Source organism: Halichoerus grypus, chromosome 5, assembly GCF_964656455.1.
Source record: "Halichoerus grypus chromosome 5, mHalGry1.hap1.1, whole genome shotgun sequence".
NCBI lineage: Eukaryota > Metazoa > Chordata > Mammalia > Carnivora > Phocidae > Halichoerus > Halichoerus grypus.
Window position 1 is genome coordinate 184,441,880 of NC_135716.1, and position 26,106 is coordinate 184,467,985.

The window sequence follows — 26,106 nt, forward strand, 5'->3', positions numbered from 1 at the left end:
CACTTTAGCAAGCTGGACCATAACAGTTAACCATGGGCAGCTTTGCCCTGCCAGGTTTGTCCATGTGAGGTTGGCTTGGGAATAGATCACTTTGTGTGACAGTTTCCTCGAGAACTCAATTAGACAGGATTCTTGATTTTTGGAAACCAAACTCCAGGGAGAATTTTATCAATTTAGTCCCTCCGGGGACCCAAAGAATTATTTCAGCCACATGTCTTTCAATTTTCTCCATCAAGGCTGAAAAGGAGCTGCATTTTGCAAAAAGGCAAGGACGTTCAGATCTCAGATGTCAGAGCTACTGGTTTTCCCTGCCCCACGCAAATGGCAGGGTTCTTTGGAGGTTATCCCCCTCAGATTCTCTCCTTCCTCACTAATTTCTCCCATATTACTCACACCTTAAGTAGTGCTCCCCTCAGGCCAGGTCCCTTGTGGACATTACATACTGCAGGTAGGAACATCTGTCCCACAAATCCTACTGACCCCGGGCAAGAAAACCCTTGAACAGCGTCTGCTCCAGCTGTCAGGCAGGCTGTGACCCGGTGAACGACGATGTCACCTGAAGGGAAGGTACACTCTATACACCCGGGAAAGGGAAGAAAACACAAACTTTCTCCTCTCCATTTACAAGGTCAATATTGAATCCATCTTCAAATTCTTTGCAATTCAGACATGGTCCCAGAGTGCACAGCATGCTGTGTGGGGTTCTTGCTTCCCCTTTCTGACAGGTGTTATTGTTCCTGCTAATTTAGGGGCTCTTTCTGCTCCTGGTAATTGCCACTGTATACTAATGTGTGAGGAATCAGATGCCATCCTGATAATGAAAAATTATACCTGGAATAATGGATGGGGACAGATGGATTAGCAAACTCTGCCTCAATCAATAGGGCTTTTATGGTTGTATTTGTGGTGGTTTGTAATAAGATTAGGCCCTGGAGATTGATGGGGAGTTGGTAATCCATCTCTGGGTCTGGACGACTTTCTCATTAAATGGAGCTGAATCAAACATGGGCCACTGTCCATGGCAAAAGCAAACCCATTGAGGGCCTTCTTTCCTAGCGCTTGAGGAATGTATGTGGTACATCCGGCTGGTACCCTTGGATGAAGGCAAGAGCGATGGCGCTGGAGTTTGCTGAGGCAAAGGGATGACATATTTTTGTCAATGGTAGTTCATCGTAGAATGCAGGGATCTCATGTGCCTGCACCGTGGGAACCAAGGACGGTGACCACTGGATCCAAGGACGTCTGTCTTCAGGGGCTTGATGGATGAGAGGTGACAGGGGTCTCCCAAAGTACCAACCTCACTGCAAAAACTCCATTCCTTTTCCACCAAGGCTGCAAAACATGGACTCCACAGCACATCTTTGACAAACAGTCTCTCTGGGAACTCAGTGAAGCTCGCAGCGTCCACTGCAGGACTGGTGAGAGGCTAGCAGCTTTCTTGAGAAGGAGTCGCTCTGAAGTTTGGGCTCATTCTGAGGCACTTGGCCACCTCCTGGGGTGAGAGAAGGCTGCTGAGGGAAAACATGTCTTCCAAAACCAGGGTGTTCTCAGAGAAACAAGGCTGCTAGCTTTTTTGGTGTGGACACAAAGGAGCGTGCCATTTTCTGAGTGACCCTGCAGGGCATTCCATGCTGTGAGTGATGGGGGAGCCTGGAGCCAGGACTCCATGGAGATAAAGTTGCCTCTCATTGGAATTCTCTGCAGCTTAAGGCAGGACCACCCCATACAGAGAAAACAGCCCCACTCTGGAAACAGCTGTACTAATGCCTCATGATAACATGGTGAAGGTAAGTCCTCGAGGAATTACCCTAAAGGACCCAAGTCAGATTGTCCTCAGCCGGGGGCATCTGGCCCTGTCTGGAGACATTTTTGGTGGTCACACAGGGGTGAGGGGTCCTACTGGCATCTAGTGGATAGAGTCCCAAGATACTGGCTCTGTCCTACAGTGCACAGGACAACCCCATAAGATCTGGCCCAAAACGTCAATGAGGCTGAGGTTCTTCACTAATGAAAGGAATGCATGAATGACACTAGGAAACAGTGTCCCCATCTCAGATCTGGTCACATCATCCAAACTGACTTGCTGGGACACAATCACTGTGGTGGCATATGGGTAGTGGGTCAGAAATGTCCTGATCACACCCCATATGGCCACAGAAGGTGAAATGTGGTCCTCTGCCCATCACGTCCCCTGTTCTCCCCCCAGCCACTTCCTTCTTGGTAGAAGGTGAGGCTGGTGGAGGGCATGCAGGACTGAGTCAGCAGTGACTAAGGAAGTCACATGCATCTTAGTGGTAGTAGGTGCCCCACATTGTTTTTGGCAAATTAGTTTATATATGCTCCCTCCAACCTCATGAGGTGGGTGCAGAAATGCTCTGCATTTCCATAGGGAGGTTAGGGGGCTTTCTCAAAGCTGCACAATATATTGGGAGGTCGCCAAGACTACCTTCAGGTTCAAAAATTCACTCAAAGGACTCACCGAATTGAGCTGTTACACTCAGTTTGGGCTGACTACAGTGAAAAAACACAGATTAAAATCCGCACTGGGAAGAGGCACAGGGGGGCAGAGTCCAGGAGAGACCAGGTGTGAGGAACCAGTGGAGGAACGTGGGCAGCCCTTACCTCCCACCCGTGATGTTGCGTGAGAACACGCGCAGGGTGTCGCCAGCCCGGGAAGCCCCCCTGAGCCTGGGTGTCCAGAGTCTCTGTCGTGGCTTGGTCGTGTAGGCATGGCAGGTCTTAGCTCCAGCCTGACCAGAGGTGGAGCTGACGCCCTGGAGCCCAAGGCCTCCCCCATAAGTCACATTATTAGCACAGACTATCTGGGAAACCAAGACACTCTTATCAGGCAGGACAGTTGGAGGACTTACAGTGACCTCCCAGGAGCTGGGCTCAAGGTCATTTCTTTGAGCAAGATTAACCTTTTCCTGCTAAGAAAAGCAGCTCGGACGCAGGAAAGCCGGGAAGCAGGCTTGCTCCAGGGCCTGTGTCTTTAGCTGCTCCCCGCAAGCCTGCTGCAGAACAGTGGTCTTCTCACCACGGGGGGATGGCCAGTGGCCAGCTGCTGCCATCTAGAGAATGTGGGGGTCATCATGCGCACCTCACTGACAAGGGTCTCCAAAAGGGCCTCGAGATGGGGCTTAGTCCCCTGGCATTAGGCTGACTAAAGCTGTCCCACCCCCAGGTCAGTCACATCGAGGAGCAAATTCCTCGGATAAGGAGAACCTTCTCTGACTTTGGAGACTCCCCTGAATTTTAGAGCGTAGTGGGGAGACAGAGGGAGCTGGGGGCCAGAGATCACAGGGCAGCCAGGTCCAGACTCAAACAAATGCATCGGGAAACTCCGGTTGGAAGTTTGGGAAACTCCACTCACCGCCAGCGGTGTTGTCCTCATTTTACGGACTGAGCTGTGTCTCCCCAAAACTCCCAAGTGGAAGTCTTAACCCACTGCCTCGGAATGTGACTCTTCGGAAATGGGGTCGTTGCAGATGTAATTAGTTAAGATGAGGTCACAGTGGGGTCAGTGGCCCTAACCCAGTATGACTGGTGTCCTTATAAAAGGGGGAGATTCGGAGACACACACCCCCACAGGGACAAGACCGGAGTTCCACTGTCAGAGCCCATGAACCACCAGAAGCTGGGAGAGAGGCCGGAACATCCTTCCCTGGCCCTGCCTTGCTCTCCTCTTCTGGTCTCCAGAAGCATGTAAGGCAGTGAATCTCTGCTGTTGACAGCACGCACTCTGTGGTATGTTGTGATGTTACAGCACTAGGAATCTCACACTCCTGAGCTGAAATGCTTTGTGGAGGCCCAGGAGCCTGGGGGGGCGGGCGGGGGTCAGTTAGAGTCACGGAGGCCCGTGGCCCTCACTCGACTCTGCAAAGCCATGATCCCCCACACAGCTGAATTTAGCCAGCCCTGAGACAGCTGGTGCCAGGTCCTGGGAGTCCGGACCCTGGACAAGTGACCTGCTCTCCCCACGACCCCGAATTCACGTCCACTTGTCCAACCTCAGAATATGACCTGATTTGGAAATAAGGTCTTCATCGATTTAATTAATTACCTAAGGACCTTGAAATGAAATCGTCCTGGATTTAGGGTGGGTGGTCAGTGCAATGGCTGGTGCCCTTATAGAACCCCGGGGTGGGCACAGAAAAACATGGAAGAAATCCACGTGATGGTGATTCAAAGGCTGGAGGCCTACGGCCGTGAGCCCGGAGCCACCAGCAACCACCAGAAGCTGGAGAAGGCAGATAGGACCCAATCCTAGAACCTTCGGAGAAGGTGTGGCCCTGCTGGCCTCAGTCCTCCAGAACCTTGAGAGAATAAACATCCGTTGTTTCAAGCCCCTGGCTGTGGGACTTGGCCCCTGGTGGCCCCAGGGGATTCGCACGCTTGCTTTGCCTCACTTGACTCATCTGCAAATAAGATCCCAGGAGAATTTATTCAGAGGCCGAAGGAACCTCATTAGCCGCGTGGCCTGCGCACAGTAGGTCTCAGCAAAGGCTGATGTCATCCCCGTGCGGCCGTGAGGATGGGCCTCTAAGGCCCTGCTTCCCCTCCCTGCACACACAGGAACCTTCTGGGGCGGGATGGCAAATGCGGCTGAGGTTTGCATCTCTCCCACTTCCTGGGGTCGCTGACAGCACACTGAGTAGGAAGGCCTGGAAGCAGATGTTTGAAAACTGCGGCCTGAGGGCCAAATGCAACCCCCACCCCGATTCTGTAACTGAAGTTTTACTGGCACATGGCAGCATCAGACTAAATGTCCGAGGCTGCTTTGGTGTTACCAGGGAAGGATTCAGTCGTGTGGCCCGGAAGCCTAAAATATCTGCTATCTGTCCCTTTAGGAAAGAGTTGGGGGCCCCTGCCCTAGAGGGCTGGCCCTCCGTGACCCTGCCCACCCCTTGTCTCAGGGCCTCTCCCTCCACGGGACCACACGCAGTCACTCCTCATGGAAGAGGGTGCAGGTAGGATACGTGTTTCTGAGCTGAAATTAACAGCTAGGAGAAGGGGTTACACACCGAGGCCAGGCCCCATCCATCTGGCCCCTCGGACTCACATTCACGGGCAGCAGTGACCAGGAGGCCGAACTGGGGCCCAGGAAACATGCCTCCCGCCTTGGGCCCTGAACACCCCGGAGGCCGGGTCAGACCTGCTCATTCACAGGCAGCACGGTTTCTGAGCAGAAAGGACAGTTCTGAGCGAAACCCAACCCCTCAGAGAGGAGGAGATTCGCAGCTTCAGGAGTTTTGAAAGCATGAGCGCTGGGGTTCCTTCTGCCAGCTTCTGCCTCCACCTCTCTCTTGCGTTGGTTGCTGCTCCCTCCCTCCCACGCACAGGCATGCACACACGGGCACACATGTACACACACACATGCACATGTACACATGCACATGTGTACATGCATGCACACATACACACAGCACCACACACATGCACACACGGGCACACACATGTACACATGTACACGCGTACATTCACACACGCATGCACAAACACACACACAAGGCACCAGAGGCATGCACACATGGGCACACGTGAACGCACATGCACACACACGGGCACACACATGCATGCATACATGCACACAAGACACCATACACACACATGGACACACATGTACACACGTGCATGCACACACAGAGGCACATATGCATGCACACACGGGCACACATGTACACACTTGCATGCACACAGGGACATGCACATACATTCATGCACATGCATGCATGCACACACGGGCGCACATGTACACACATGCATGCACACACGGACATGCACATACATTCATGCACATGCATGCATGCACACACGGGCACACATGTACATGCATGCATGCACACACGGACATGCACATATATTCATGCACATGCATGCGTGCACACACGGGCGCACATGTACATGCATGCATGCACACACGGACATGCACATGCATGCATGCACACGTGGGCGCACATGTACACACATGCACGCACACACATAGGCACACACATGCACACACTGAATTTATTGCTCATCTCATTCAAGAACAGACGCTGCTAATATTCAGCTTTGAACTCAGTAGCCAATATGGAAATGACCCACTTCTTTCACTTAACTCCCAAGAGCACTGGGGTATTTCAACAAAGGATGGCAGGCGGGGAAGGAGTGTGCCGGGGGAAGCCAGCATGGCTCCATGCTAAGGAGATGTCGGGGGCTGGGGAGGGACTCCCCCATGGTGCCCATCAGCCAGCACGTCTGGCCTTCTGCTATGAGGGGCTTCTGCTATGAAAGCAGCATGGTCTGCACAAGGGCCATGGGCCAGGGCTCTGGGCCCCATGAGTCAGCTGCGGAGTCTGTGGCTGGATTACTCACGAGGAGCGCCAGCGCCCGCCATCAGTAACAAGTCCATATTTAGCCCACACAATACTGAATGGATCAAACCTCTAAGCAAACAGTGCAGCCCTCCCCCACAAAGCCTGGCTCCCTCCCTCTCAGAGCATCCTCGCCGTGCGACCTGGCTATTCCCGCCCTGCAGATGGTGCACGGGCGCTGTGTGGTGCTCCCAATCAGGAGCCGGTGCCCCGTGGGTGTGCGGAGGACAGAGGCTCTCACCCTGGCTACTGTTACTTCTGTGGAGTGTGGGCAGAGGCTCAGGCTGCCTTCCTGGCATGGGTCGGCCGGGGCTGGGCATGCCCACTCGGTGCATGGCCCGAGCAGACACTTGGTAAGTGCGTTCTAGATAAAGCGACGCACCAATGCCCCGTCTGTATCAGAAAGCCCAGCGTGTGCACATGGCCAGATGCCCACCAAGTGTCCAGTCCTGGAGGCCCTAGTCCTGCTAATCTTTTCATCTGGGGCTCCCTGTGCTTCAGATGCCCACCCAAGCCTGAGGGACAAGGCCCACACTGGAGGGTATCCACCTCCTGTGGCTTAAGCACTTGTCTCCTACTTATTTTCAGGGACATTTCGGCGTGCTGCCGGTGGCCCAGGACAGAGATGCTGTCTAGGGGCTGTACCTGACAGAGGCAGATCCAGGCATGTCCGCCCCCCACAGGCAAAGACACCCCAAGGATGGAGCAGCGCGCGGTTCTCAGATGCTGGCTGTGTACCGAAGGTGCACGCATGGACTCCCGTGAGAAACCCCTTACCTGTCAGTGCGTCCCAGGTAAGGACAGAATCATGGGACGGCCACAGGCGGGCTCGGCCACGCCTGGAGCGGGCTCATTGGCACCCTGTCCCCAGCACGGCTCTGAGGCTCTGAGCTGCCTGCCTCCTGACCTGCCCCGGAGGCTGCAGAGGACGCACAGGAAGCCCCCGGCCTGGTGCCCGGGGCAGAGCAGACGCGGGGACAGAGGAAAGCACAGTGTCTGGACTCAGCCCTGAGAACCGGATTTCCGGCAGGAGCTGCCCCCAGCCACACTCGGCTTTGCAGGGCGCCCCCCCGAGAATGGGGTGCCCTGCCCCAGCTCTTACCGCCACGCCGTGCCAGCAGTGGGGGCGGAGGTTGGCCCTGGGCACGTTGGGGGGCGGGCTCCTTTGAACTTTTGGGGTCACCAGGAGAACAGGCCCAGGCCAAACACACGGAGCAGGCCGGACAGCCTCCACGACAGAACCACAGCCAGCCCAGTGAGCCGACAGATGGACGGCTACCCCGAGGGTGCTCCCGCAGGTGATCCCCCTGAGGTCTGGTGCTGTCATTTCTGGGACCCCAGCTAACTGACACTCTACATGAAGAGGGACGGGGACAGTCCTCCAGGCAGAGAGAAGGAGCTGCCGGGACACAGGTCAGAGGAGACTGCCAGGCAGGCCTCATGGCAGCACGACCCTACCAACCCCACACAGGGGGCTACGTTCATGGCAGGACTGGAGGCTTCAGGTCCGGAGAGCTCAGAGCATCAGACATCACCAGGCGCCACATGTCACTCACTGTGTTGCCATGTCCCTGGGCAGCTCCTCGCACATGAGCCATGGTCACAGGGTCTCCCTGCGGGAGCCAAGTTCTGACACGCCGGAGGAAGGGGAAGGGCTACAGGACAGATCGGGTTTGCTTTGTAGAAGAGAAGGGTTTAGGGAGGTGGCTCGGGGCAGCCTGAAGGCACCTGCCCACAGGGGCTATGATGGACGCAGGCCGCGTCCTTCCCCGGAGACCCTTCGCAGGGGTCCAACGCAGGAGTTTTGTGCTGTCCCTGGAACCAGGCCCTGTGCAGGAAGCTTAGCTCTCCCTGCTGGAGACTCCTGATGCACGAGTTTGAGGACTGTCCGGTAAAGAAGCCTGTTTTATGAAGTTGGTTGGACCCAGCACCCCCCCGAGAATCTGACACATGCACTCTCCTCCCACAGAACACGCGTCTGAGGCCTGGCAAAGCTAGCTCTCCATGGAGCTCGGCGGCACGCAGGCTCAGGAGAGGGACGAACCCCCGTCCCAAGGGCCTGCTCTCTGTTGCTCCTCCAAGGGCAGCAAACCTCCTGTTGTACCCACGGCCCTCAATGACCATTCGTGGGGTGGAGAGAAGAAACTCAGCTTAGGAAACATGGATCCAGGGCAGATGCTCCTTGTTGCCTGGCCGTGGCTGGGACAAGCCCTGCTTTGGTGGCCAGAGGTCAGAGAAGGGCTGTCCAGGACGCACGTCAATGACGAGGGCCACCCAGAGCATCCCGGAGCACTGGTCCTGGGCTCCGAGCCAGGTGGCCCCACTGTGCAGAGCTGGCCACTCTTCCAGCCACCACTGAGTCCCTCCCCGCGGCTGGCATCTGGTTTAGGGCCCTGTGCCGGCCACTGCTCTGTCTGCGTGCCCAGAGACACTTGCTCACTGACGGAGCTATGGAACCCCATCAACGGCTACCTTCCAGCGACCTGGCCAGCTCCGAGCGCAACCTGTAGGGTTAGCCCATGTCCGAGGGGCAGGGTGGGAGGGTCCAGCCGGGTCTCTTCCGAGCACTGTGCAGCTTGCAAACAGAGCCCCGTGGCTCAGCGTGCTGTCAGCTCTGCCTTCAAAATCCACTGAGAGTGTCAACGGAGCCAGCAGGAGGGAGATGCCTATCCCCTGTTCCATTAAAATCCCCGTGAAGCCCTAAAGTTTGGGGAAATTGCAATGCAATTTTGATGGGGTGGGGAGTGTGGGAGAGAGGGGAAAAATGCAAGAGTGCCCACCAGCTTCCCAAAGGGGTGCTCTGAGCACTTTTTAAAAGCTTCCTGGTGGGCGCCTGGGTGGCTCAGTTGGTTAAGCGACTGCCTTCGGCTCAGGTCATGATCCTGGAGTCCCTGGATCGAGTCCCGCATCGGGCTCCCTGCTCGGCGGGGAGTCTGCTTCTTCCTCTGACCCTCCCCCTCTCATGTGCTTTCTCTCTCATTCTCTCTCTGTCAAATAAATAAATAAAATCTTAAAAAAAAAAAAAAAAGAAAGGAAAATCGCTTAAAAAAAATAAATAAATAAATAAATAAAATAATAAATAAAAAAATAAAAGCTTCCTGGTGGGGAATATCCTTAATCCCAACAGTGGCCACTATTTTTATGCCGCTAACTGCCATTTTATTAAAAACAATAAGCAAACAAATAGACACACTTAACAGGGCCCAGTGCCCCCTCCCCAACCCAGGGGCCCTGTGCGGCCCTCCCATTACCCTCGGACAATTGTCTGATCCCCCTTTTTCCCACTGGGAGGGGGCGCTCGATGAGAATCACTGCTGTCCTCACCCCCCACCCCAGCACCAGGGCAGGGCCACCTGGAGGGTCAGCTGGGAAGGTCAGGATGTGACAGGCCTGAGCACCCGCAATGCCAGGAGAGCAGGGAGGAGGGCCTGAGGGGTGGGAGGTGCAGGGGAGGGGTGGCGTGTGGTGGACGATGGAAGCTGACAGGGAAACATCTGCCCTTCGCTTTGGTGTGTGGTCCTCACGACATCTGAACCCATGTTTGCAAGACAGCCTTTCAAAGCCCAAGACTGAGGCCCTGTCAAAGAGAACAAGCAGAAACCAACAGAAAAGTGCCCAAGCTCAGCCTGGGGGATCAGAAGCCAGGAACTCCCTGCGAGTTTGGAGAACAGAAGAGGCGCTGTTCTCCCACCCCCAAGATGACAGCCATTTGGAGTCAAGGAGGCTTGTGTAGGCTGCAGACAGAAACGGGGGCTAAAGCCTTCCGAGGGGGATGGGCCTTCCAGAAAGACAGAAACACAGCTTCCAGTCCTCATGATCCCAACCTAGATGGAGGAGCAGCCTCGGGGCAGGAGTGGGAGGATGTTTCCTGTGAAGGGCCAGGGGTTAGCAGTTTAGGCTTGGAGGCCCCTATGGTCTACACGGCAACCACTCACCTCTGCCGCTATGGCTCTGAACCTGCCACAGATCCAGGCAAAGAAATGGGCGCAGCCATGTCCCAATAAGACTCTGCCTGGGGCCACGGACATTCGAATCTCAAATAATTTCCCTGTGTTATGAAATACCATCCTTCGATTTGTGCCTACTTCTTTTTTTAAAAAAGATTTTATTTATTCATTTGAAAGAGAGATGACAGAGAGACAGAGAGAGCACAAGCAGGGGGAGCTGCGGAGGGGGAGGGAGAAGCAGGCTCCCTGCTGAGGAGGGAGCCCGATGTGGGACTCAATCCCAGGACCCCGGGATCATGACCCAAGCGGAAGGCAGATGCTTCACCGACTGAGCCACCCAGGTGCCTCATGATTTGTGCCTGCTTCTGATCAGATTCTGTCTATAGCTTTTCATCCACAATGTCCAAAACTGAACCGAAGTTTACCAGGCACACCAGGGGACAGCAACAAAGAACAAATTCCAGGAGGAAAGAGACAACAGACAAAAGAAATGGTCTTGCAGAATAACTAGGCATTGGTGTGATCAGGTGCTAACTTTAAAATTAAAGGTGATTAATATACTAAAGAGAATAGATTACAAGAGGGAGAGTTTCCAGAGGGAACTGAGACATACATAAATACTAATATCTTAACTATAAATCATGTCTATGGATAATTTACATATGTATCTAAAAATAATACATGTGGGTATTTTTGAAGAAAACAGAATCTATTTCTGCTTATTCCTGTGGGATTGGCCCCAGGCAATTGCAGTCACCTTTCCAGGGGGTCCTGGTTTCCCCATCCGTGTAATGAGTAACTGAGTCTACATCGGTGGTCCTCCAACTATCCTCCTAAGCCCGGACACTGTACTTTCGGGGACTGGGGGAGCATCGAGGAGGGTCTGAGGTCCCGTCTCCCTCCTTAACTGTGCCGCCCCCCTTCAACCTGTTCTCCATACTGGGGGTACAAGATTTCACTAAAAAGAACTGTGAAAACATTTGGATGGATCAGTGTGGGGGGCCCTTCCAGCAGCAGCGATGTATGATTCTGTCCAAGAAGGAGGTCTGTGACAGGCTCCAGCTACACTCTTCAGAGGAGGGAAAGGACAATCAGGAGGGGTCCCTGATGGGGACCTGTCCGGTGGCCAGAACAAGGGTCATGTGGCCAAGGAGCCACAGGAGCATGATGAGGTCTTTGTGGGCCCCCTGAGGCCTCCCTCCTCCCAGGTCTCCAGTCATTGTCTCATGCCTTGAATTTACCATTTTGGGTCCCGGTTTTATAGATGTCTTTTGAGAGGCAAACTCCTTGTAAGAATAAATCATTCAGGTGACAGTGTAATGGGATGGGGGTGTGTGGGAAGGCGTGGGAAGTCAAGATCCCTTCTTATTGGCTGAAGGGATTCAGAGAAGCAAGAGAATCCTGGGTTCTGATCCAAGTGGTGTTGTTGAGAAGCAAAGGACCAAGAGAGGCCAGCCCCCCCACCCCAAGAACTCCATGCAGAAGCCTTATTTGGCTCTGCTTATGTATCTGATTTACACTCTGCAACATAATAGTCTTATTTGCTTGGCACCTACTATGTGCTAGGTGGAACACTCAGCCTTCCCAGCCAGATACGGGGCTCATGAAGATTGCACCGTGCTCCCCCCAGGCCATTCCACCTGCCCTCAGAGCCAGGATTACCATCTCACCCTGACGGTGCCCACAGCATCTGCTGCTGCTGGTTCTCATTGGCTGCCTTCCCCTGTCTGCTGGGAGCTTCCCCAGCGGTAATTGCACCCCCAAGCACAAAGCAAACCTGTTCCTTCCTTGCCCCCCATCCCAGTGGATGTCACCAGTGTTCTCCCTCCTCCCCCCTCCTCCTCCCCCTTCCCCTCCTCCTCCTGCCTGTTTAACCCCTCCTTTCATGACACGTTTGGCTTTCCCCTCCTCATGTATCTGCGACACAGATTCCTCCATGCACTGAGCCCTGGACTCTGCACAGGGGCTTTCCTGGCTAGCTCGCCCTGTCTCACTGTGGGCACTGCCATCACCATCCAGGGAGGTGGCAGGCGCATGGCATTAGAACAGGGAGGGAGGCGAGCAGGAGGCCCAGTCCAGGAGCCAGGCCCCCCGCCAAGCCCCCCAGCCTCTGTGTCTACAGTCACCTGTGCACTCGGCTTCTGCCCAGGTCTGGCTGTGTGTCCGTGCCCAGTGACCCGCTCTTATCATTGTGGAAATGGAAAGACACTTTGCAGAGGGCAGGGATGCTTTTTCCCCTGCTTTTGTCTCCACTGCATTCTGTCCTCTTGGACAAAATGCTATCATCTGGTCTGCTCACCAGGTCTGTCTTCGGATGACATGCTGGATCCTGGATAAAACCGGGGAACAGACACCCGGGCAGAACGTGCCGAGCCGTGAGGACGGTGGCACACGTGGCTGTGGGCGGGGCCCTTTCCTTCAGCTCCCGCAGAGAGATACCAGCACCGAGGCAGAGAGCGCTGCCCCCAGGCTCCTCACACAGCCCACCTTCCGGAGCTGCGGGCGGTCACAATGCTCATTCACAGTCACCCGATGTACCCTAGGCTGTGCTGAACCAAGACGCCAAAGTCCTTCCCAGGCCACAAAGTGCTCTGCCAGATCCAGTAACCATGAAATCAACTCTGGAGGACGGTGAAGAAATGATTGTGACAAGGAAGAAATGGGTGGTGTGCCGGAGAAGCCCCTGGTGCCCCGGCATGGGAGGCCCCCCAGGGGCAATGGAGGGCTGGCCTCAGGGCCCCCAGCCAGGCTCCAGAAGTGGCCTGGCCAGCGCCAGCTCAGTGACCCCGGGCAAGGAGATCGGCCGACCACTCAGAGTCTTGGGTTCTACAACGGGAATGAGCAAAAGCTGACCGCTGCCTCACTCACCCCAAGCCCAGGTCAGGGTGGTGGAGGTCTCATCCCTGCCTCTTGGCTGCCCCATCTGATACGTCTCCCTGTCCCTGGGACCATGGGCGGCGTTGCGGGAGAGGAGCATGCATATCATTTCTCCCTCTTCCCTCCTTGTCCCTTTCTGTCTGTCTCTCTGTCCTTGTCTGTCTGTCTCTGTCTTTTGGAAGTCTGGATCCCTTCCTCTCTAGTCCAATCAGAACAAAGGGAGCCACAAAGCCCTCTCCTGAGGTGACAGCAGGGTCCCCCCTGCAGGGACGGAGGGCGAGGGGGTTTCACAGGAGATTCCTGAGCTTTGCTGTGAACCCTCCCCCCGTGGCCCAGGCCCAACTTCAGCCCCATCCTTAGGGGACACACTAGTCCTGGCCTGATGGGGAGGGTGGCTCCGCTTGTAAGGGCAGGGGCTGCCAGGTACACCGTGCACTCCAGGTGTTCTCAGAAACCATTCTTAAAAGAGTTATGAGGGTGACAAGGTCCCCTGTCGGGTCCCTGTGGTCACCTCCTGTGTCCTTCGTTAGCACAGAGTTCTCAAGGGCAGGGAGGCAGTCCAGCCTTGACAGCATGAAGGGTATCCACACCTCGGCCCCCCTCTGCTGCAGGCGTGTGCACGCACACGGGCAACCAAGTACACACTCACACCCTCCCTTACACACCTGCTTCCCTCTACAGCAGGCATGTGCATGCACATGGGCAAACACAAGTGCACACACACACACCGTTCCTTACACACCTGCCCCCTCTGCTGCAGGTGTGGGCATGCACACGGGCAAACACAAGTACACACACACACACACACCGTTCCTTACACACCTGCTTCCCTCTGCTGCAGGTGTGTGCACGCACACGGGCAAACACAAGTGTACACACACACACCGTTCCTTACACACCTACCCCCTCTGCTGCAGGCGTGTGCATGCACACGGGCAAACACAAGTGCACACACACACACCCTTCCTTACAAACCTGCCCCCTCTGTTGCAGGCGTGTGCATGCACACAGGCAAACACAAGTACACACTCACACCCTTCCTTACACACCTGCTTCCCTCTGCTACGGGTATGTGCATGCACACGGGCAACCAAGGACACACACACACACTTCCTAACACACCTGCTCCCCTCTACAGCGGGCGTGTGCACACACACAGGCAAACACAAGCACTCACACACTTCCTTACACACCTGCCCCCTCTGCTGCAGGTGTGTGCATGCACACGGGCAAACACAAGCACACACCCTCACACCCTTCCTTACACACTTGCTTCCCTCTGCTGCAGGCATGTGCACGCACACGGGCAAACACAGGTGCGCGCACACACACACCCTTCCTTACACACCTGCTTCCCTCTGCTGCAGGCGTGTGCATGCACATCGGCAAACACAAGTGCACACACACACACCCTTCCTTACACACCTGCTTCCCTCTGCTGCAGGTGTGTGCACGCACACGGGCAAACACAAGTACACACACACACACCGTTCCTTACACACCTGCCCCCTCTGCTGCAGGTGTGGGCATGCACACGGGCAAACACAAGTACACACACACACACCGTTCCTTACACACCTGCCCCCCTCTGCTGCAGGCGTGTGCACGCACACGGGCAAACACAAGTGCACACACACACACCCTTCCTTACAAACCTGCCCCCTCTGTTGCAGGCGTGTGCATGCACACAGGCAAACACAAGTACACACTCACACCCTTCCTTACACACCTGCTTCCCTCTGCTGTGGGTATGTGCATGCACACGGGCAGCCAAGTACACACACACACCCTTCCTAACACACCTGCTCCCCTCTACAGCAGGCGTGTGCACACACACAGGCAAACACAAGCACACACACTCTTCCTTACACAGCTGCTTCCCTCTGCTGCAGGCTTGTGCACACACACAGGCAAACACAAGTACACACACACACACCCTTCCTTACACACCTGCCCCCTCTGCTGCAGGCATGTGCATGCACACAGGCAAACACAAGTGCACACTCACACCCTTCCTTACACACCTGCCTCCCTCTGCTGCAGGTTTGTGCACACACACGGGCAAACACAAGCACACACACACCCTTCCTTACACACCTGCTTCCCTCTGCCGCAGGCTTGTGCACACACACAGGCAAACACAAGTACACACACACACCCTTCCTTACACGCCTGCCTCCCTCTGCTGCAGGTGTGTGCATGCACACGGGCAAACACAAGCACACACACACACTCTTCCTTACACACCTGCTTCCCTCTGCTGCAGGTTTGTGCACACACACGGGCAAACACAAGCACACACACACCCTTCCTTACACACCTGCTTCCCTCTGCCGCAGGCTTGTGCACACACACAGGCAAACACAAGTACACACATACACCCTTCCTTACACACCTGCCTCCCTCTGCTGTAGGCGTGTGCACGCACACGGGCAAACACAAGTACACACACACACCCTTCCTTACACACGGGACCCCTGAACGCCTCCCACATCTCAGTCGCTGTGCCCCTCTGTGTGCATGTTTCTGGTGGTGGAGCAGACACACTGAATCCTTTTGTTTTACCTGGACTGCCTCTTATCAGCCCACACCTCCCACACAGCCTTCCCCCCTAGTCAACCCGTCCTGGGAGAGCCTGCTCTGAGAAGAGCAGATGCAAATGCACAGAAGCCCCTGAGGTCCCCGGGTGGCACTACCCCCTGGGATTACAATGTCCCTGCCTCCTTCACTCTTTGCAGAGGCCCAGTGGGTGGGGAGTCAGATGCTATCTCAGCTTTGCAGATAAAAAGACCAAGGTTCCAGGACAGGGTGACTTCTCCAAGGCGACTCCTCAGCTTGAAGCACAGTGCTGCTTGAAGGTGCCGCTGGACCCCGTGCCCTGTGCAAGGCAGAGGTGTAGGTCCTGTGGGGCCTGGGGGCGTCCTGTCAGCTGCTCAAGCTCCCCCAGGGTCTTCATAACCATGCAGGGAATACAAAGTTAATGGGATGGAAATACCAGGAGGCTCTAAGGCTGAAATGCACTGGGGGGCTTGGAATGTGTGAGTAGAGTGGAGCTGTTACCCGTTGTGTGGGGCCCTCTAAGAGACAGGCTGGAGTCTCAACCCCCACAACCTCAGAATGTGACCTCATTTGTACATGGGGTCATGGCAGGTGTGATTAGGTAAGATGAGGTCGTACGGGAGCAGGATGGCCTCTACTCCAGTGTGACCAATGTCCTATAAGAGCCAGAGACACAGAGATGCCCACAGAGGGTAGACGGCCATGCGGAGACAGAGGCAGAGGTCAGTGTGACTCCCAGGACCCCTGGGAGTAGAAGAGGTGGCCAGGATCGTCCCCCAAAGACCGTAGGGAGCTGTCCACACCTGCATCCCAGACTTGGGGCCTCCAGATTGTGACACTGACCATGGGGCTTGGTCACAAGAGCCCCCAGAGGCTGCCACCAGCAGTGAAGGCTGGATTCCGTGGGGTCAGGAGGCCGAGGATTCATGGGAGGGGTCTTCTGTGGCAGAGGCGCGGGCTGGACCAGCACAGCCTCGTCCTGCCTGCCCTGCCGGCCCTGTGGAGCGAGTGTTCTTCGCAGACAATCCACAGGGACCCAGCACCTTCCCGACGTGGCGTGCGGTGACCTGCGGTGCACGGCTGTCCCCTCTGAGACACTAAAGGTCACCAGCTGCCTCCTCAACTAAAATCCCAATTTGTGGGCGGCAATTTCTCAGGGCAGGGAGCACTTCCAGAGGCCAGGCTGTGAACAACCAAGCGAACAGACAACATAAAGCCTGGTGTTCCTTCCGCTTAACCACCACCCCCGCTGGTGCCCTCCAAAGAACAGAAACTCAAAAGAACGGAATGCAATGCAAACAGTTTGTAGTAAATATGACTGTTTTCATCCTAAGCCATACAACGTATTTCCAGTCGTGGTGTGAAATTAGCTTTGGAGCAGGCCTTGTGGGGTCAGTACTGGCCAGGCGGGTCCTTCCACAGAGAATGATGGCCCACCACCATGTGCTGGGCGGCCAGGTGCCACAGGGGGTCCATTACACACAGTATTGGTTATCTTACGAAAATAATCTTACAGAGTACACACTCTTCAGTAGCGGGCAAGTCCTAACTCCCTGTACCTCTGAATGTGACCTTACTAGGAAACAGATTTTGTAGATGTAATGAGCTAAGGACCTCCACTGCTCTGGACTTAGGGTGGGTCCTAAATCCAGTGGGGGTGGAGACAAGAGGGGGGACTAGGACACACAGAGACATGGGGGCAAGTCCACGGGAAGACGGAGCAGAGGTTGGAGCCATGCCCCGGGAGCACCCAGGTGCTGGAAGAGTCAGGAAGCACCCTCCCCGAGAGCCTTCAGAGGGAGCATGGTCCTGCCCACATCTGGATTTGAGGCTCCTGGCTACCAGACTGTGAGACAATAAACTTCTGTTGTCTTAAGGGCCACCGCCACCACCACCCCAACCCCACTGCTGTTTGTGGAAACCTGTTTCCCGGTGGCCCCAGGAAACTCATACAGTAGACTCTGCTGTCTTCACTTTACAGGGAGGACAGCGAGGCTTGTCCAGGTCACCTGTAGTCCCATAAGGGGCAGAACCGTGATCAGACACAGCTCAGCCTGATTCCAAAACCCTCCCTCTCTCCACGCGTGCTCACGTCCCAGCCAGACACTGAAGCAGGCCACTCACCCCAGCAACAGGGGCTTGGAGGAAGACCCTCTCCAAGAGAATGTGTATCCCAGTACCCAGTGGCCTCTGCTGGCCAGACTCCACCTCAGATCCCCAAATGATCTGCCTACCCTGGATTCCAAGCCAAACGCAGAGGGCATGCCTCACTCACAGCTTTCAGAGACGGCCCTTCATCCCCACCCTCTGTCGGGGGTACTCTGGAAACTCCAAGACATGCATCATTCATGCCTGAGCTAAGTCAACCTGAGAAGCTGACTGGCAGGGGCGGTGGTGCCTGCGTGCAGCCGAAGGAGGCAGGGAACCCCGCGGAGCACTCCTTCAGGCTCCCTGCTCGGTGCTGTGCTTGAGCTTTATATTTTCTAATCGAGGCACCCAGATCCGTACCTGCCGTCGAGGTCGGGAAGTGAGGGCAGCATTCCTCCCAAAGGCGTGGACAGAAGCCGAAGGCTCGTAACGGCGGGAAGAAAACAACAGTCGGGACACCTGTTCCTCTTGGGACGCAGGGAGCCCACAATCGCCCTGAGTCTGCTTTGGCACCGGAGCCCACACCTGCCGTATCCCCACGCACGTGAAACAGGAGGCCCCTGGAGCCATTAATTTAGGAAATTGTCATCCCGGACTCTCCAACAAACTCTAGCGTTGGACGGTGTCTCTGATGACCATTTGTTATTGTTACTCATTGTTATTTAGCATGATTGCATGTGATTATTTTGATTATTTCAATTCTAGCCGTGGAGGGGAAACGCAGCTGGAAGTCCCACTGGGACTGCCTTGCTTCTTCCCTTCCTAGGATGCTCTGTCTAAGGGGCTCTTTCCTTGGCATAGTGGCGTTGATGACCCAGGATGGGGGAGGCGCAGGTAGGGTCTGGACCCCTGGGTCCCTCAAGAGCTGCGAGTGCAGGATTCAGGCCCCATGTAGGTCTGCTTCTCTCCCAAAGCCCCTGTAGCCCACATGGTTTTACTTCTTCTGCTTTCTGATAACTCTTCACGGTGCCATCACCACCCTTGGGCAAAGCACTGTGCTTGGCTGGAAGCTGGAATCTGTCTGTGCATGGCGTATGTGCACGGTGTGTGTGCACGGCATGTGTGCGCATGGTGTGTGTGCACGGTGTGTGTGCATGGTGTGTGTGCATGGCGTGTGTGTGCATGGTGTGTGTGCACGGCGTGTGTGCATGGTGTGCGTGCACGGTGTGCATGGTGTGTGTGCGCATGGTGTGTGCACGGCGTGTGTGCACAGCGTGTGCACGGTGTGTGTGCGCATGGTGTGTGTGCACGGTGTGCATGGTGTGTGTGCACATGGTGTGTGTGCACGGCGTGTGTGCGCATGGTGTGTGCATGGTGTGTGTGCACGGTGTGCATGGTGTGTGCATGGTGTGTGTGCACGGTGTGTGTGTGCACAGCGTGTGTGCATGGTGTGTGTGCACGGTGTGCACGGTGTGTGTGCTGCATGCAGATGGCTGAGTGTGGAGATGTGTGCCTAAGTGCACGCATGTGTATATGTGTTTGCATGTGGGACTATGTGCCTGCGCATATACATGCTGTGTGTGCTGTATGCGTGTGGCCAAGCGTGCAGCATGCATGCGTGTGTGTGCACACGTGCCTGTGTCTCCATTCAGATCCGCCCTCTGGCTAAGCTCAGCCAGGCCTGTGTCTTCCTCCACGGGGCCTCTCCTGTGGCACTCAGCACCGTGCTCTCTGACAGAGCTCAATAATAGCTCTGTTGATTGATTCATTGACCTTGGACAAATCACTTAAATTCTCAGCCTACTCATCTGCCAGAGGGGGAAAAAGAAATGTGAGTCCTTTAAAAATCATAAAGCATTATACAAATGTAAGGATTATGTGTAAGGCTGGAAACAGGAGGAATGGTCACATCCAGCACTTGGGAGCCCAGGCTCTTTCTGGGCTAAACCCACATAGAAGTGGCTGCACCGTGTGCTGTGAAGATCTGGCCTGGCTTCGCAGCCCTTGACAAATGACTCAGGCACGCAAAGGGCCAATTTGGACTCAGCTGTCCCTTGAAGTCACGGTGGCATTGACCAGAGCCCATGTGGCTCTGTGCATCCTCTCTCCTACTCCCTGCCTCTAACCCTCTCAACAACCCCCTAGCCTGTCCACACAGACCCCATTCCCTCCCAATCAAGTCACCTCCCCGTTCCAAACTGCAGTCCCAGCCTCACGCTGTGACAGTCCAGGGCACACCGCAGCCCCATCTTCTCCTATAATTATATCATCAAACCTGAATCAGCACATGAGCCTTATTGAAGTCGGAAGGCCAATTATTCCCCAATCAATTTTGAGTAGGTAAGTCAGGAATTGTTCTCGGCGAGACCTCCTATAGATGGGGTTGAGCCAACCTGACCTTCACTTTGCAAATCTGCCCCAGATGCACTGAGCATTTAAGGGTTCAGGTCAAAATATAAAAGACAAATTAACTGGGGGGTGGGAGAGGAAGAAATGAGAAAACCATTCAGGCCTATCTGGCTGTGAACTCTTAGCAAAGCAAAGTATTTATTTGATGGCCTATGGCTGAATAAATGGATTGATGGATGAGTGGATGGATGGATGGATGGATGGATGGATGGACGAGTGGATGGATGGATGGATAGATGGATGGATGGATTTATGGATGAGTGGATGGATGGATGGATGGATGGATGGATGGAAGGATGGATGGATGGATGGATGGATGGATGGTTGGATAGATGGATAGATGGATTTATGGATGAGTAGATGGATGGATGGATGGATGGATGGAAGGATAGATGGTAGATGGATTTATGGATGAGTGGATGGATGGATGGATGGATGGAAGGATGGATGGATGGATAGAAGGAAGGATAGATGGTAGATGGATTTATGGATGAGTGGATGGATGGATGGATGGGTGGAAGGATGGATGGATGGATGGATAGATGATGAAAGGATAGATGGATAGATGGATAGATGGATGAGTGGATTGGTAGATGGATGGACGGACAGATGGATTAAAGTATGGATGGATACACAAAACAACTGGGTGAATGGGTATTCAGGGAGGGCAGGCGCAGATGACAGCTGTGGCTTCCACAGTTTGTTTTTGGTGCTCGTACCTATGTTGAGCCCTTCTGCTCTGAATTCCCTACAACTTGCTGTGCACCCTCATGTCCCTTAACTGCCTACCTCCCCCAGTCCTACATCTGTCCCTGACCCCAGCACATATGGCTCCATCTCAGCAGAGCCGGGTATTCAGATCTTTGCTTTTACAACATCTGTCCCGTGTCCTGTGTCCAAGGAGGGCCTTAGGGAGGAATTGAAAAGGGTGATGTGCTTTTACATTTTGTGATTTACTTTACTTTGTATTTTGAAATAATTTCAAACTTAGAAAAAAGGGGAGAGGATGGACAAATTCACTGGGGGGTGGGGTGAGGAAGAAATGAGAAAACCATTCAGTGTGCACCAACACTACGCAGTGGGTTGAACAGTGTTCCCCCCTCCCAAAAAAAACACACATCTACTTGGAACCTCAGAATGTGACCTTGTTTGGAAGTAGGGTCTTCTAAGATGAGACTGAGTTAAGACGAGGACATACTGGGTTAGGGTGTGGCCTGACTCCAACGACTGGCATCCTTGTAAGAAGAGGAAAGGACACACAGACTCACACAGGGGATAATGCCATGTGAAGATGGAGCAGAGGCTGGAGGGAGGTGGCTGCCAGCCAAGGGACCCCTGGAGCCCCCTGATGATGGAAGAGGCAGAGAAGGATCATCTCCTAGTGTCCCCAGAGGGAACGTGGCCCCGCTCACACCTTGATCTTGGATTCCTGGCCTCCAGAACTAGGAGAGAATGCATTTCCATTGTTTTGAGCCCCCAGCCTGGAGGATTTTGTGACACAGCCCCAGGAAACCAATACATCCTCCAAAGGCAAACTGACACCATGAGAAACCTGGTCCTCACTGTGTGTTTACTGACCCCCTGGGAGTGGCCATCCTCTGATGTCCTCCCAGAACGGTGGAATGGCCTTCGACTTGCAGGTGACCCTCCTCTGCTGTTGGGACCCCTGAAGAGTAACTCTGCTCAGATGCTTCCTCCCGAGGATGAAGGCCGGTGCCAGAAGCAAGATACCCCGGTCCTTACACCGTATAGAACTCTGCCAGATCTTTTTTTTTTTTTTCATTTGAGAAAATTGTGATAAAACATACATATCACGTGAAATCTATCCTTGACCATTTTTAGGGGCACGGGTTAGTAGCCTTAAGTGTATTCACACTGACATGCAGCTAATCTGCAGATCTTTTTTCATCTTGCATATCCAAGACTCTGTCCCCGTTAGACGAACTGCACACCCCCTCCCCCAGCCCCTGGCGCCTACCCACTCTTCTCCTCTCTGTCTCCACGAACTGACTCCTCTAGGGACCTCAGAGGAGCAGAAACCTACGGTATCTGTCCTTGGGCGTCTGGTTCACTTTGCCCAGCGTCACGTCCTCACAGTTCATGCACACTGCAGGGTAGGTGAGAATCTCTTTCCCTTTTTTTTTTTTTTAAAGGCTGAGTGATATTCCATCATATGGATCTACCACATTTTGTTTTTCCATTCATCTGTCAACTGGCACTTGGGCTGCTTCCACCTTTTGGTGATTGTGAATAATGCTGCTACGCAGACGGCCGTACAGGTATCTATTTGAGTCCCCGCGTTCAGTTCTTTTGGGCATAAGACATGTCAGATCCTTTTCTCCTCCGGAGATGAGAGGGTCTGTGCGCTGCACGGCGATGCCCGCGGGGCGGGGGGCTGGCCTGAAAGCCCTCTCAGGGGTTAGGGCCCTGGGGGCCTGGCATGGGCCATGTACAGGGGGGGACCCCTACCCCCAGGAGCCACTCGGAAGCCAGAAACACAGGAAGAGACCCTGGACTCTGGCAGGGAAGCAGAAGGAAATGTGCATTTGGCCAAATGACGCAAGTCAAAGTCAGAGTCAAGGGCTACATCGGCCACTCCCGGCTGGAGGAGCAGAAACCAAAGCACAAAAGAAAATGAGAAAAAAAAAAAAAACAACCAAAACAACCTACACACAACAACTCAGAATCTGTTGCCTCTTCCCGTTTCTCAGATGGCTTCTTTTTTTAAAAAAAAATATGCTGAAAGGGTCATGTCTGTGCAGTAAGAGAACATGAAAAATACCAAGAACCATGTGAAATACCAGCCAAGATGACTAAGTAAGAAAAGACGAATGCAAATTGGTCTCTGCCTCCTGGGAACTGATTTAAGAATCTGTTCAAAATCAAATTAACTTTTTGACTTATTTCCCCAGAAAGCTCGAGAAGGCAGCAACGAGACCTCGGGTTCACATTCTCACGGGGAAGACACAGAAGCATGGGGGACCCAGTCGCAGATGCATTCCCAGCACGGGGCTCCAGGCCGTCACCTGCGGTGGGTGATACATGGACCGGCTCCAAAGCTGGCGGACCCCGAGGCCCAGCACAGTCCACTTCGCCAGCGCCCTGTGTCATCCAGATTCAGATTCACCAGGACTCACACTGGTGAAGAGGGAAATCTGGTCCCCTGTGCAACAGGGGGACAGACAGCTGTGCCCTCCCAGCGTCTCAGCTCTGTACCTGAATGCGTCTAAATGCTGAGGCATGCCCCACTTCAGGAGCCCACGGCTCAGGAGGACCTCGGCCTCATCGCCGCCCTCCCCTGGGGCCTCCGCCACCGCTGACCCTCATGAGTCACAGGGTTGCATGCAGGTCCTGCCCCCCTTCTCCTCTCCCCTCCACCTGGATCCCAGCAGGCTGCCCTGGGCCCGCACTGCTTTGAAACACAGCAGCCAGGGAAAACCCTGAGAATGGCGATCAGACCTTGTCTCTCCCCAGCTCAGACCTTCCAGTGGCTTCTTCTGGTCTTTAGATGCCTCAGAAGCACTGCCCATGGCCTGAACACCCTGTGCTGGCCCTCACCAGCCCCCACTCACACCCTCCTCTTCCCCTTTGCCTCATGCACACTCCACCCCATGCACACTCCGCCCCCTGTACACTCCACCCCATGCACACTCCGCCCCCTGCACACTCCGCCCCCTGCACACTCTGCCCCCTGCACGCTCCGCCCCATGCACGCTCCGCCCCCTGCACACTCCACCCCATGCACACTCGGCCCCCTGCACACTCTACCCCATGCACACTCTGCCCCCTGCACACTCCACCCCATGCACACTCCGCCCCCTGTACACTCCACCCCATGCACACTCCGCCCCCTGCACACTCCACCCCATGCACACTCCGCCCCCTGTACACTCCACCCCATGCACACTCCGCCCCCTGCACACTCCACCCCATGCACACTCCGCCCCCTGCACACTCTGCCCCCTGCACGCTCCGCCCCATGCACGCTCCACCCCCTGCACACTCCACCCCATGCACACTCGGCCCCCTGCACACTCTACCCCATGCACACTCCACCCCATGCACACTCGGCCCCCTGCACACTCTACCCCATGCACACTCTACCCCATGCACACTCCGCCCCCTGCACACTCTGCTCCACACACACTCCGCCCCCTGCACACCACACCGTATGCACACTCCGCCCCCTGCACACCCTGCTCCTTGCACACCATATCCTGTGCACACTCCGCCCCCTGCACGCCCTGCTCCTTGCACACCATATCCTGTGCACACTCCGCCCCCTGCACACCACACCGTATGCACACTCCGCCCCCTGCACACCCTGCTCCTTGCACACCATATCCTGTGCACACTCCACCCCCTGCACACCACACTCCGTGCACACTCTGACCCACTCCATACTCCTGACGGCTCCTCAGGCCCTGCACCCACATGCTGCCCCGGGGGCCAGGTTCTATGCCGCCTGCTGGGCCCTTCCCTTGGACTGCTGACCAACAACCCATAACCACTCGCCCCCTCTCCCAGCACACAGATCCCCGGTCAGAACAGCACACCTCTCCTGCAAGTTCTCTCACAGTCTTCCACATGTTTCCAGCTCGCTCACTGCAGTTTGCAATTAGGCACTTGTTGGAGAGAACTTCCACATCACCACCCCTCCTGGACGACTGGCTCATGAGAACAGAGCCCCAGCTGGTTCACAACAGCATCTCCAGGCCCTGTCGCCAGGGCCTGCGTGTAGTGGGTCAGTGATGATCTGAGACATGAATGAATGAATGACCTCTACGACCCCCGTGGCCTGACCTTCCTCTACTCTGGGGCAGTCACCCGAGCTCTGGGTCGTCCCACATAGGATGCTGTACATGGCAAGGATCAGGTGAGGAAGGAAACGAGGCTTCGAGGCCGAGCAGACTCTGTCCCCGGCAGCAGCAAAAGGCCCTTCCTTGTCTTCCCGGGCGGGCACCCTGCCGCTGGCAAGAGTCCAGCCAGCTCTGTGATGCTGCGCTCCAGGTTACCTCCAAAACCCAGTGGCGCCTGACTCTTGAGTTCCCGGCTCCTCTTTTGGCCCCTGGGCACAACCAGGCAGCTGGTGTTTCCCTAGTTATGCCCAAGCCCATGGACACGGGGCCCAGAAGGCAAGGACCCAGCACCCCAGGCCTGACTCTCCACCACGGCACACCCAAACCGACGGCCATAACCCGGGTGTCTCATGACAGTCAGGGTGAAGAGAAAAGAGCACGCCCACCCTTCCTACCCCACCCCTGCCAGGTGATCAATACGGCCCAATATCTGTACAAGACATGAGGAGCTGACCGGAAGAGAGGCGGGCTTGGCCAGGGTGCTCACCTGAGGCAAGGAGCTGCAAAGCTCCCCACAGCCCGCCCTGGGGCTCTGCCCTCAAGGACTCCACCCCCGCCCCTGGGCCTGGGCTCTGATGAGAGCCCCCAAGTCTCTCATGTGCTCCATCCACCACTCCAGCACTAACTACAGATAGGCGAGGGACAAGCTCTGCTCAAGAAACCACGTAGAATAACCCTGTTTTCTTCCAACCGTGCAAAAATGGGCAATAATCCCCATTTACCCAATGCATGCATGTCAACTCGGGTCTGGCAGGCTTACCCTGTCCTTCCCAGGGTGGCTGCATTGCTTGACTGGGGCAAACAAACAAAGCAGCCCAGGATGAAACTCCAGGCCTCACTCCACAACAAGAGCCCACCCTAGGACTCCAGGGAGGGACCCAGGGGGAGCCCACCTGAGCTGTGCCTCCCAAGTGTAGATGGGCCCCCTGCCTGCACCCGCAGGGCACACGGCTGACCCGGAACCTGAGGCACAGTCTGGAGCATTGAGGGAAGGAAGAGATTCCTTCTGGC

The 26,106-nt window shown here is 55.2% G+C and overlaps 1 protein-coding gene across 1 annotated transcript in view; it reads right to left on the reverse strand.

Moving 5' to 3' along the window:
* The window catches only part of AJAP1 (adherens junctions associated protein 1), a 128,662-nt gene that overhangs the window by 24,469 nt on the left and 78,087 nt on the right, over positions 1-26,106 (reverse strand). The gene's annotated exons all lie outside the window — the stretch shown is intronic.